General features: G+C 36.8%; 1 protein-coding gene across 5 annotated transcripts in view; it reads left to right on the forward strand.

Annotated features, from left to right (window-relative positions):
• Window positions 1-10,181: 10,181 nt before the first annotated feature.
• LOC135223334 (uncharacterized) overlaps window positions 10,182-14,070 on the forward strand; it is a 107,881-nt gene continuing 103,992 nt past the window's right edge. For 3 of the 5 annotated variants that reach the window (XM_064261798.1, XM_064261805.1, XM_064261817.1), the window contains exon 1: window positions 10,183-10,559. The gene's annotated coding sequence lies outside the window, so the exon portion shown is untranslated. Of the gene's footprint in view, window positions 10,560-14,070 lie in introns of all 5 variants that reach the window. The other 2 variants (XM_064261825.1, XM_064261810.1) reach the window with 2 other exon arrangements.

Here is a 14,070-nt window from a genome sequence, read left to right on the forward strand (position 1 = left end):
TGATAGCAAAATTTTAAGAATATTGTGTACTACTAAAAGACTATGGCAACTATAAATGAGACGGCCACACGAATATATCATTAACTGATAAAACTTTGTGGATAACCAGCATAGAGAAGGATGTGCATACTAATGCAATACAAGGTAAATAGAGGTCTCTTTACCTTGATGCGATACAAGTGAGATCCTTTGAGAAATTTACCGAGATAATGAGAAATTTACAGTTTTGTACCCACTACCACTGGGGTCTGGTACTAAGCACGACATCCCGCGGAACGTCTGCTATGCTCATTACCAGCCCCTTGGGGATGAACGTAAAACAAATGACGGCAAATTTCTCGTTATCTCGGTAAACTTCTCTGATGATCTCGTCTGTATAGTATTCTACACACAATTTTCTATATTGTTTAGTGAATGAAATATATCAACAAACAATATCTTAGTGCGGCCGTCTCCTTTACATTTGTCAAGATTACTTGAAATAATTAAAATTTAAGTGATGTTTTTCAAATTGCCAGTTATTGTAGAAGTTTAGCAACAACAATACTGTGCATGTTAGTAGCGGGAAGCATCTACCAATAACAAAACTACTCAGTTTAGACAATTCATATCAACAGCGGGAGAATACAAAGATTTATCTACGCGAAGTAAACTAGTACGTATACCTTAGTATGAGTTGCCATTTTCGTCTGAATATTATTTATCGTAGAATCCTTGTTAAATAATCTTTCTTGAAAATGCAACATCTAAAATTAATTTCCCTGGTGGTATGTTTTGCTTTTACTATGAGTCAGAGAGAGCAAGGTCTCAAAATCTTGTCAGGATCGTGAGTATTGCACAAAAATAATATTACTATGTAGATATATCAAGTGATTCCTTTTTTTCAAAGATGCTGACAAAAGATGGGTGAGCGACATGAAATATTCGATGAAAAGTGCCTAGGTTCACCTAAATTTTCTATTAGACTGAAGGATAGAGCAGAGTCAATTACTCAACATTAGGAGTCCATCCTGTGGTTGGTTAACTGACCTTATTCAATCATTCTGCATCCTAGAAAGAATGTTATTTATGTTGTGTGCAGTTTGAACTATTTATGAAGGTAAAAAGTGAATCTGGTACAAGCGGGAATGGACCTCAGCCACAATGTAGCCTGAGAAGTCGATTAAGAGAGCAAGTAAATGGACATCTACTAAGCGTAGAGTATCTGTTGAAAAACTTTTGGTCTTATAGATGTTATCTGGCGAAGAAGGATAGACCACCTTTGCAAATAATAGAACAAATGGCCAGCGGTGTTTCAAAACCGATTATATTAGAAGGCATGGGTGAATCCCTCAACATTCTAGTTATATGGTTAAACTGCTATCATCCTCAAAGGGTCTTGTTGAAAAATGAAATTGTGAGAGAATCGTAAGCGGCAAGACTGCAAGATCCCTCATATAACAATGCCAGACACTGAAAAGGGTATAATGAACAATCGTAACAGAATCCACATACATTCTTAAAGCAAACAATACATACCCAGTCGACATCCGGTGAAAGGTAGCTTCAGCAAATATTGCACCCAGATACTCGTACAGATCGTTCAGAAATGTTTCTATAACACTTGGTCTGTGTAAAGTCATGAACACAAAAAGTACAAGCTTCTATATATACTATCAATGACAACGTTTTGTCAGCGGAATAATCGGGGGACAACTACACGCAAGGAATTTCACAAGAAACTGCTATTCCTGGAGTTTCGGACATTCAAGCAACCATGCTCCCCTGTGTTACAGTAGCTCTCATTTGTGGGCGCCCATGTACAGCTCAAGGACACGCTAGAAAGGCTAATGGGATTTAAAGCATGCTGGACATAACTTTTTATTTATTTATTTTTAAGAAACGGCATCATCACCTGTTATTAAGAAAAAGCAGAAAAAATACGATATAGGCCTGGAAAATGTGGACTTAAGGTAAACAATACCAGTAAAAAGATAGGACGAGCGTGTAATGATGGCTGCCATAAGAAAATATTAATAAAAAAAGAAAACATATTTTTTACTGGTATTTGGGACTATATATATATATATATATATATATATATATATATATATATATATATATATATTTATATGGATGACCACATAAACATATTCGCATGTGATTATTACACATAATGATGAATGTACTTATTCATAAAAGCCTTTCTTAAAGAAATCCCAAGTGCAGAGAAGCAAAATAGGTGCCAGTCATATTCATCTAACATTGGAAATGAATGCTTAGCCAACATTTCAGTTGAATGAATAAGTAGCACACGAATTTAGATTATTTGGAATATACGTTGCAATGCATCTTTAACGTCTACAGCCTTTCTGCTCACCTTTCTCTCTCTCTCTCTCTCTCTCTGCTCACCTCCCGGTCTTGTGTGTCTTGATGCCTCAGACGACGGAGATGAAGAAGAAAATGAAGAAGCTGATGCTGCACAAGGAGCCCTTAAAGGTGAACACAATCCAGGCCAGACGGCTGCAGCGCTGGAAGACCACGAGGATATTCCCCAATTTAATTCCGGCTTCCGCTTTCAAAGCTCAGACAGCGTCGAACAACCTTTTAGCAAGTGTCGAACGCGTGTTTGTCTGCCATTACATGAGTAATCATAGTGTGGATTTCAGATTAACTGGAATAGTAAAAGCCATTATGTCTCATTGATTTGTTTTAAAAATACTTAATAAATAAAAATTTAATGTCAAGACAGGCTCAGTCAACTAATTAGCACTAATATTCTCCATTGATTTTCCACGTAGGCCACTCCCTTTGAACTGCCAGTACGTCAAGATATGTGGGGTTTCATTCTCAACTTTGAAGACTGCGAAGTAGTTACTTTTCTGGTTGGCCGTGTGTCCTTTAACATCGCTTCTTAGACTTCGTCGAAGGATATCAAGATGTAAGGTAGGAACGCAAGGCTATTTTGAAAGTTTTTGTGTTTAATACCAATTATTTTGGATGTCGTTCGCCTCAAAAGTTAATCATCTTAGCTATAGAAGGGGAACTTACCGGCTAGTCAACTATTGAAACTGCGTTTCATTTACTTCACTGGTTTAAAGATAGGAAGTACAATTTTTGTATGTGATGAATTCCGTTCTTTCAGAGGTAAACGAGAGTTAGATTTTAATGCTGTAACCAGCTGCGCATTAGATGCGTCATCATAAGTTTTAACCATAGCAGTTATTCCCTAAACATACTTTTTATATTTTGTTCATAGGCTATAAAAGCTAAAAACAAGCAGATAATACAATGACATGGTTTTAATTTCCTTTACTACTTGAATCTTCATTGCTTTTTATCATTTTCTAAACAATTACATTATCTTCCCGGAAAAAGTATGAAAAAGCATTCGTCACTAAGTAAAGTCCAGCAGGGAATCCTTTAGTGGGCGATGAACAATCCACACCATAGAAAGTGTTCTATTTATTGAAGGTTATCCATCTTTGACTTGCTTTCAGAATAAACCTGAACTCTTCACCTTTCAATAAATTGAGTGTGAGACCAAAAATCTTTCTTAAAAAAATAAATAAAGAATTTAATAAAAAATCAGGCCCGGTCTCATAGAGTTCTTGCTACTCTGGCGGTTCGTCTTTAATCTCTGTCTTGTAACGCCTGTTGACGACGGAATTGCGTTTGATAAGAAACCATCTGCGAGGTGGAAAATTTTACCGCACATGCTGCCCAAGTTGTCAATAAGGGAAAATCAATGTTTGTTGTTTGTAAGTAGGACTTAAAATAGAAAGGGAGTCATATTTAGTTTTTAAAGCAGAAATGCCGCAGGGCGAGTGGCCATCTCAAATGGAAAGTTGATCGTGCCGTAAGAGTAACTCAGAAGCTACGTACTCTCAGCTTAATCACAAGTCGGACCCGTTGCTTTGAACGAGTCTCCTCCAGTTGTTTCTATCTTGAATGGTTTTGGCAGATGTTTTATCGGTGGATGCCCTTATTGACTCCAACCCTCCTTATATATCCGGGCTTTGGACCGGCACTGGGTTGGGCTGTCTTCTGATGACTGATATCTGATACCCAATGGAGATTCAAATACGCTACCAGATACTTTAATTTTTTTCCTGTAGGCCTATTGATGTATGAGCATTTTGATATGTTCAATAGCACTGGAAATTACACAAATACTGTACCATGATTTCTCATGAATACGCATTACTGATAGTGATACCCATGTGTTACGAATCGTAGACATAAAAGGAATAAAACGAAGCTTTTTTAAACAGGGTCCTTGGAAATAAATATGTAATGAAAGTGTATAGAATTCCCTGCCTTTAACGCCCACCCCCGCCCTGCCCCACGAAAAAAAGAAATAATAATAATTTTTGTTGTGTTCTGTGTGAACCCTTTCCTAAAGTCACGCATAATTTAATCTACTTTTCAAAAATTCTTTTCACAGAACCACTTGCTAAAGCATGATAAGTGTAACCTGACCTTCAATTCTCTCTTTGTAAAATCTCAATATGGCGCCATATTGATAGCAACTATTAATAGCTGTAAATAATTTACGATTGTTAAATCTGCAATCCACTCCACTTCGCAAAAGCATCTTGTTCTATATTTCCATTTGTATTGTAGTTTCGCTCCAGCGTCGTTGTCTGAAGAGGTGATGATGCACTCTTCCTATGGTAACTTCATGCACTAATACATTGTCTCAGTTTCTTGATGTTCGTGCTTCACTACACTATCTTACTCTTCTAGTCGCTAATGAAAGTTGACTAGAGCCAGTGGACTACAAATTTTTATTTTTGTCTTTTCTCTTCAGTAGTGATTCGACAGATTTGAGCTATGCGATTCTCCGTATCAGTGAAGCGGAGTTCTGGCGCTGCAAAAAGTATGGACTTTGTATTACTCATTCTGGATCGTTTAGATAGTTAACAAGCATTTTTTTGCAGAGGGCCAATTCTTAAGATGAGAAGCAAAACTTTCCTCGTCTGGAATTAGAGTACAACCTACTCTTATTTTATTTTAGGAGCACTGAACTATTCAATATTGCTTATGCTGAACTCTGGTACTGCTCGCGCCATGCGTATTCCGTTGTCCATGACCTTATCATGAGAACCGAAAATATGATGAAGCCCTAGAATTACCTGCGCCAGCAGCCATTATAGGCCTGCTTTCAGGCGTGTTTTACTTTCTTATAGTTTGAAGTGATTTTGGATATCATTGGAAGATGTTGCCTCATTCGGGTCCACTTACGAAAGTGCCTGCGTGCTTTGATTATTCTCGTTTCCCTTTCCTTATTTTCTAATAATTTCTGTTTAGTGATAGTAATCAACCAAGCATTCATCCAGATCTCAGTCTGCGGTTCAATTCGTTTTTAGAATATTTCGAAGAAAGTACTTTACACTTGATCATCATTGCTTTTAACGCTCATTTTAGTCAAATTAGCAGGATAAAAACCAACGACTTACAAGTCTTGCGAGATGCGTCTTATACTATTTTTGCGTGTCGTTTTCATCCTAAAGTTGTCGAGGGAACGAAAAGAGGTTATATCTTGACATCTTCATCGAGGTCGTTTATTTACTTCTGCTCCCCTACCATCTTCCCTTCCCCTTCCCAGCTCGCATATCTTCATCTCTGTTACTCTCTTCTGCTTCATTTCATTCGTAGTCGAGAGGGAGCCCTTCAACTATGTTGGTCCAAGGTTTTCATATACAGCGTTGCTCAGTTATCTTATTTAAGAATTTAGCCCCTCGTGTAGTGCACTCGACGCCACTTGACTAATTTCCCTGACTGCTTGCTTAGCTAACGGATCCATTTCAAAATTCTTCGGGGAAGGCGGTGTGTTCTACAAATTCGCCTTTTATATATCTGATAAAAGAATGATACAACGAATGATTTGGCTCCTTTCAGAAAATGGTTATATAACTATATAAAATAAATAAAAGAATACATAGGATCTTTTCAGCCTGCAATGCTAGCAAATAAAAATATTTAACCGATAGTCACGCACAATATTTAGGTAGTTTAAGAGAGGATATAATATTTGAATTAGTCATCTCATTGATTTTTAATATGAATTCTGTCAACAGTTGCATTTACAACTGCATCCAGTCGCTTTCTATTTTCATTTATACTGTATTTCCTTATATTTCTCTTATTTTCTCCTCTTTTTTTTTTTTCTCCCTTCTTTCTGGCTCTGGGCAAGTAATAATGATAATAATAACCTCTAGGATGTCTGAAAACATTATAGATTCTGTTTATTACGAAAACATTCTTCATTTTCTTGTGTAAAAATAAAACGTCTCTCTTCGCTGGCTCATTTCGAAAGCAATAAAATTTCGGCCGATGTGAAGTTTAAATGAAACGTTTTAAATATGCACGGGTCAGAGAGAGCTATGTATATATATATATATATATATATATATATATATATATATATATAGATATATATATATATATATATTGTATATATATATAAAGTACATATATATATATATATATATATAATATTATATATATATATATATATATCAGTTATTACTGTGGTGTCCGTTCCTTTTATCCAGGTTTTACTATGCTGTCTGACACCTTTAACCAGGTATTACTGTACTGCTTGACCCTTTTATTCAGATATTACTGTGGTAACTGTCCCTTTTATCCAGATATTTCTGTTATGACTGTCCCTTTCATCCAGGTATTACTGTGGTGATTGTCCCTTTTATCCTGATATTGCTGTGATGACTGTCCCTTTTATCTAGGTATTACTGTGTGACTGTCTCTTTTATCCTGATATTACTGATATAACTGTGATGACTGTCCCTTTTATCCTACGAAAAATCTTCCCTTGTATACTAAACAAAGTTATTCTTTTATAAATCTTACAGCTTCCGTCATCATCTTTACTTATACAAAAGAACCATGACTCCTGAGAGGAACCATGACTCCTGTCTCATATTCCTTTGGGAACTTTCCATCTTCAAAACATACTTCGCACACCCTGGCCAGTTTTCCAGTCACACTTTCACCATTAGTCAGTGTCTCACTCATAATCACATCAACCCTCGGTGTCTTTCCACCTTTATCCTATTTAATTGCTCTCCTCACATCCTCAATCATAACTTTCACAAGTATTCTCACACATTCCCTAAGCATAGACCCTTCTGCTCTTGCCTCATTCGGTTCTGTCTCTCTTCTATGATCTATATCTAACAAATCTTCAAAAACTCATTGACTCGGAACTGGATTCTACTGAGACAGTATCTCTCCATTTGCAACTTTTATTCAGATAGCCGTTAGTTCATTGATCCTCAACTCTGCCTTTACTCCTTTGTGAAACAACTCATTTCCATTGAAGCTGTTATTCGCCTTCTTCCCAATGCCCTTTATATATATCCCCACTAAATTCAGAAACGCCTCCAAAGCAATTAGGGAATCAAAAAGTCTAGTTCATCATGTATTGCTATGTATATATATATATATATATATATATATATATATATATATATATATATACATACACACACACACACACATATATATATGTAGGCAAAATTTACGAAGGAAAGTGAAATAATGGAGTGATGCTAGGCCTTTCGACTTACTGTCCTTTACTAAGTAAAGGACAGTCAAAGGTCTAGCACCACTCAAATGTTTCACTTTCCTTCGTGGATTTTGCCTTTTATTTATATATACATCACATTCCATAATTTCGTGATTCAGTTATACACGCACACACAATTATATATATATATATATTATATATACATATATATAATATATTATATATATATATATATATATATATATATATATATAAATAGCGAATACCACAGGAAAATGATAGTCAGAAATCCAAGCGCTTTCGTCTTTAGTAAGACATTGTCAAGAAACGAATGAAATACAGTTGGAGAGAAAGTTATCAGGTAAACAACAAGATCGAGAATACCAGACGGGTAATTGTCAAAAGGGTAAAAATTAAAGAGATAATCCAGGATTATCGGAAATCACACGGTCACAAACAATAACATAGATTTAACTCTAACAGAAACTACAACGTATCTCTACAGTCCAAAACATGTAAAAAGTGAATATATTAATTTTGTTGCTTATATTTCTACAACGTTTTTCATTATGAAGGCATCAAGTTTTAAATAAGCCAAGACTTAAATTTAGAACATTTCCATTATTTGACTTGATGAAACAAGATTCAACGGTATTCCTTTTAACTGTGTCATTACATGGGATTAGGGCTCTTGCTTGACTCCAGTTAATAGGATGATCTAAATCTCTCATATGTACGAATAATGCATTCAATATATTACCACTTCTCACCGAATATTGGTGCTGTTTGAGACGTTGTGAAAGAGATTTACCGGTTTGTCCGTAATAGACTTTATCACACTTTTTGCAAGGAATTTCATATATGCAGCCTGGAAGATCTTAAGGAGATTGTTATATTACTAAATTCTTGACAGTAATATTACTGAAAACAACATTTATGTTAAAAAGCTTTAAAATTCTAGGAATATCTAAAATCTTTCATCATAGGGTAATTTTAGAATGTTATGCTTACTAAATTCAAGTTTGTCATTAGTTAAATAAAATGTTTTTCTAGCTCTTTTCCATGCCACATCTACAAAAATCCTTGGGTATTTAAGTTTCAATGCAATATCATAAATAGTTGTAATCTCAGCGTCAATAAACTGCGGGCTACAGGCACGTAAAGCCCTTAGGAACATCCCAGAAAAAACAGAGAATTTAACATTTTGATGGTGATTGGAGTAGTAATGAACAAAAGAGGCAATATTAGTTGATTTCCGAAAGACTGAAAAGGTGAAATTTCTATCATTGTATTTCATTCGTTCCTTGACAATGTCTAGTAAAGACGAAAGCGCTTGGATTTCTGACTTATCATTTTCCTGTGGTATTCGCTTATTTAATGAAGTCACGTGCATTTTCTGTGAATTTTTAAGCACACACACACACACACACACACACACACACACACACACACATATATATATATATATACATTATATATATATATATATATATATATATATATATATAGTCGAAGCTGACCCGGCCGTGAATTGTCACTCGGTCTGTGCTTTCAGCACCTGATGGTATTGACTCCTCCCTACTCTTGTACTTGCTTTTTATATTTGTTAACTTTTTTAATAACTTTTTAATATGTATGCCGAGTTTGTGATTTTAACTTTTGTTTTATCTCTCTTTTAGCTTGATAATGGGACTTTTATGTCTTGAAACGTCGCGACAATAAAAGTACATATAATGGGAATAAAGGATTGTCCTTCACCTTGTATCGACTGATATATATATATAATTATATATATATATATGTGTGTGTGTGTGTGTGTGTCGTGTGTGTGTGTGTGTGTGTGTGTATGTAGTTCATTTGCTTAGTGATGAGGAGGCTACTAGCCTAGGGTAATAATCTCGCATCTCTGCAATCGTGTTTTGCACCCCACGATAATAACATAACCTAGCGCTAGGCAACCAGGAGACGAAATGGGATTTTAAAACCCCCTGTACTACGCACCTGAGGTTATCGGTCTGTGAAGCATCCCGCTCCCCTATAAGTGGCCAGGTTTAGCTGCTATTTTCGATCGCACTTCCCTTCATTTCTCTAACCCTTGAGTTCACACGGCGATGTTTTTTTTACATTTCCGGGAGTTCTCAGGTAACACCCTCCGTGCGTTTGGCAAAGTTATTTCAGCTATGGCACGAATTTCTCCTTTTTAGTTATGTTTGAAATCGCTTCTTACGGGTATTTCGTGGTTGGACCGTCTGGAGGATTCTGAGTGCATGGCAGGCATGGCTAGTTCTTGGGCAAATTATCGTACGCCTGAGGGTCTCGGCAGGGTGGGTGTGAGTGTACGATAACGTTCGATGGCGCTCATCCAGCTGGGAATAGGCAGTAGGGTGGAGGTACAATACGAAGAGGGAGGAGGGATGTTTTGGACCTGTATGGTAGGTGAGGTTGGTAGGGGGGGTTAAGGGCGAAGGGGTAGGATGCCAAGTCCCCATCGGAGAAGATGCAACAACATCAACAGCTCCCCCACCTGACGACTGCCCCTCCCTCACCCCTCACCCTTTTAATTCCTGGGGGCCTCCCATCCACCTCCCCCGTTCTCCACCTCTACTTACAACTTAGTGCAAAGCAGAGCCCACAGACTCCCCATCCATCCATTTCCCAAACGGAGAGGAGACCGAAACGCTGAGCCTGAGAGAGAGAGAGAGAGCTCAGTCGAGCCTAGACCATCTAGTGAGATGCGCGGACGTTTAGCATCGATGGCGAGGGGGTTGTTGGTGGGACGATTCTGAAAAGGAGAAACGTTTCTTGAGATCGGTGCGTCATGGATTAACTGACGAATATTCTAATAACTGTTAATTTCGTAGCTAGGTGCCTCAACACTTGTTTCTGTCATTTGAAAACTTTCATGACTTGAGTGGACTTTACTAAATTATATAATTGCTCAGTGTTTGGTGCTATATTATAGTGATTCAAAAAAGGAATTTCAATTTTTTTTTTTCCCAAGAAAATGTTTACGAGGAGCTAGAAGGTACGTGAAAAAACGTTGTTCGTTTTGTGAATTTTTCTGTAGGTTCTTACGATGCTTTTACTTCAAGTTATATTTCATGTTCTGATCGGAAGCTAATATATTCTGCAATGAATCTTAACAGTCACGTGTCTGTGTCATTTTAAGAAATTACCTTTCATTGTTTGTACGGTTATCTCGCCGGCAAATATATTCACAAGAACAATAGTCCTAAAACGTAAACAAGCTCGAACCCACCCCTCCCTCCCTCCCTCCCTCCACCACCCCCCAATCACCTTCACCCCCGAGATTCTAGTAACTCTTGGCACCAAACAACCAAACACTGTGATAGACTTTTTAAGATGCTGGAGGAAGAAAGGCTCTCTTCTCTCTCTCTCTCTCTCTCTCTCTCTCTCTCTCTCTCTCTCTCTCGTCTATTCTACCCGTTTTAATAAGAGGAATAGGCTTAAATCACACTCACGAACAGATTTATCTCCCAAAAGGACGGGTTCATTAGTAGCATTTAATTTCTTTAAACTAAGTTTTAAGGTATTTTTATTATCCTAATTTGGACTGTATTGAGAATCTCAAAATGTCTCGGTGACCACACTGGGAACTTTATTCTTTAATGATGAAGTAGAGACTTTTTCTTGATTCATAATCATCCGTGGATTATCGTAGTCTCTTCAATTTCAAACAAATAAAACTCCTCTACATCAAGTACCACTTGCGCCTTGTATTTTTTTTTTCGTTACATATTTGAATTTTAAAGAGAGATTTAAACCTGCTTCATCAAACTGATTGTTTATTCATGTATTCATACGTTTGTGATTGGTTCCTGCTTTAGCTAATGTATTTATACATGAAGTTTCTCCCTCGCGGCATTCCACTGCTTTGGAATGAATGATTGATTGGTTGGAGAAATGTACCGGTGGTTTGATGACTTTGACGTGTAGCTCAAGCTCACGTGTTTGTGTATGCTGCATATGGAAACATCCGTATATGGAAGCATAAAACTAATATGCATATGTATGCATACAAAATTATTGCTGTTTTTAGTGGAGTTTCCTTCCATACAAGAAGTTATACCCCAGATGAGATGTCCTTTGCAACAGGATGTTTGCCTTACACACGTACACACACACACACACACACACACACACATACACACACACACACACACATATATATATATATATATATATATATATATATATATATATATTCATATACTAAATTTAATAATGCCCATATACGCTTCGGAAATGCACTATTAATTCATGTCAGTACGAGTGGGAAATGTAGATGTAGCATCCTGTACTTTGAATAGGACATGCGTAATGTATTTTTTTCCCTCATTAGCCTTATGAAAGTTTTTTTTGCACCTATTGAGGAACGGTGTAAAAACCGATAATTTTATATAAAAGGAAAAAATACCTAGGCAAAATGTATATTGAAAGTCAGACCTGACTAAGTAAGTGACCCGTTTTTAATTATCATTACTGATATATTTTTTCAGTTGATATGAATTCAAACTATAATTGCGGATTTTTTTTTTTTTTTTCAAAGAATTGAGCTTCCGTGATTTATGTATGGGTCATTTGTGTGTGTGTGCTTGTATCTGACCAAATGACACATTACATTTCAACCGACTTAGTCCTTGACAGTGAAGTCTAAATGATAAAAGACACAAATGTGCAGTGACTGAAGCAACGGAAGCCCAAGACCTCAAAAAAAAAAAAAAAAAAAAAATGGAAGAACTACGTGTACAAGAATTTCCTAGACAAGAGAGCATTCTTCTCATGATTATAAGATTGCTTAACATACCTATATTTCTTATTTCCAGAAAACAAACCTTAATTTTGGTGGGCTGCCTATTTGTATTTCGTTATGTCCCCCTATGGATACACTACTTAAACAATAGTAAGAATCATCGTCATTATCATCTTGACATTGACATTTTTGAGACACGTCCTTTTTACGTATATAATAATTTAGTTCCTTTTGTTCTGTGCTCTACAGTTGTGTCTATTCCATTCGAAATGAGTACCAGCAATGCGTCAGTTTCTACTCTTGTAATCGAAGCACATTGTTTATTTGTTTGTCTGACGCTGGCCATCAGTATCGACGATCTTTGTATCAGAGATACCAAACTATTTGCTGTGACGTCTCAACCAGTTTCGTGTTATTTAGTAAGCCCTTATAGGTATGCCATCCTTCCAACATCTGTGTAGGATTATGGTATTTACCGGTTTCGATATTTATACTATAGTATAGGCTTAACTACCTGTCTCCACATCTGTGCCTTGGTTACGGCTGCTATTTATCGGAACAGCTGTGCATTGGCTCTTAAGATACCTCAGCACCTGTATTTGTCTGATGTTTACGTGTCTCTAGACCCATATCAAAAGTATGTCGGTTATTCATTTTAGCAGATGCTTTGGGAACATGCTAGGAGAGGAGTCTTACCATCTGCACCGAAAGGATATCAGCTGATGATCTCGGCATTTGTGCTTATGATATATAGTACGTGTTCTCGACATCTTTATTAGGTTGATCTCATTTCATTGGTACAATTATAGCCCATATACGGCTTCACTGGAGAGATGCTGTTCAGCCGTCCTAGCATCTTCATCTTGATAGCAAAAAAAAAAAAAAAAAAAAAAATACTTGTGACCATATCTACATCAGGTATGCGAGTTATTCCTTTGAAAGTGTGGATCAAAGGGCGCGTAATGATAACATTAACGACTTGAGTCATTAGTACGTAGAAAATCAGAAGCAATGTGCTTTCGTTCATTTATTTCTGAGCAAAACCACCGCTTTTTTCCATTGGCCACTTAGTCAGAGCTTTAGGACGGTCTGTAACGTCTCGATAGGGTTGAAATTCGACGTCCTCCTTATATTACCGTCATTGTTAATGGTATGTATCTGTTCGTTATCATGTTGATAAAAATAGCACCCTGAATGGTGTTGAATTTATCTTTTATTTTAAACAGACTTGACTGGTTTTGAGCTCTAAAATGGACTTTGATGATGTTCTGTAAAATTTCTCATTTCTCATCTTTATTTGTGAGTGAAATTTTCTTTTAATTCTCGTAAAAGTATTCCTTTTAAAAAGCAAGCCTAGTTATTCTTTGTCGTCCACCGATTACACCAACATTCATTCAGAGAGGTGAATGACCTTTTGGACGAAATGCGAAAGTCGAATTGCCTCTTATTCAATCTGAAACAGAGGCTGATGCCACGGGGCATCAACGCCTCTGTTGTCTGGTCATCCTAATGCCAGGCTGTGTGTTGTTCCTTCGCTCTGGATGACAGAAACTGGGTGGGGATCCGAAACACGAGATGCAGTTGAGGAGGCGCAGTTTCGACGCGAAGAGGATAATTTCTTTTTTCTTGTTTGCAAAGCAAGCAAAAGAAAGTGGATAATTGTCCGCCATTATCGTGAACAGAAACTGAACACGAGTACATGTGCAGAACACCATTAAAACTGAATGACTTGCTTGAACTGCTGCCACAAGAAGAGAATAAT

Source organism: Macrobrachium nipponense, chromosome 20, assembly GCF_015104395.2.
Source record: "Macrobrachium nipponense isolate FS-2020 chromosome 20, ASM1510439v2, whole genome shotgun sequence".
In the NCBI taxonomy this organism is placed as follows: domain Eukaryota; kingdom Metazoa; phylum Arthropoda; class Malacostraca; order Decapoda; family Palaemonidae; genus Macrobrachium; species Macrobrachium nipponense.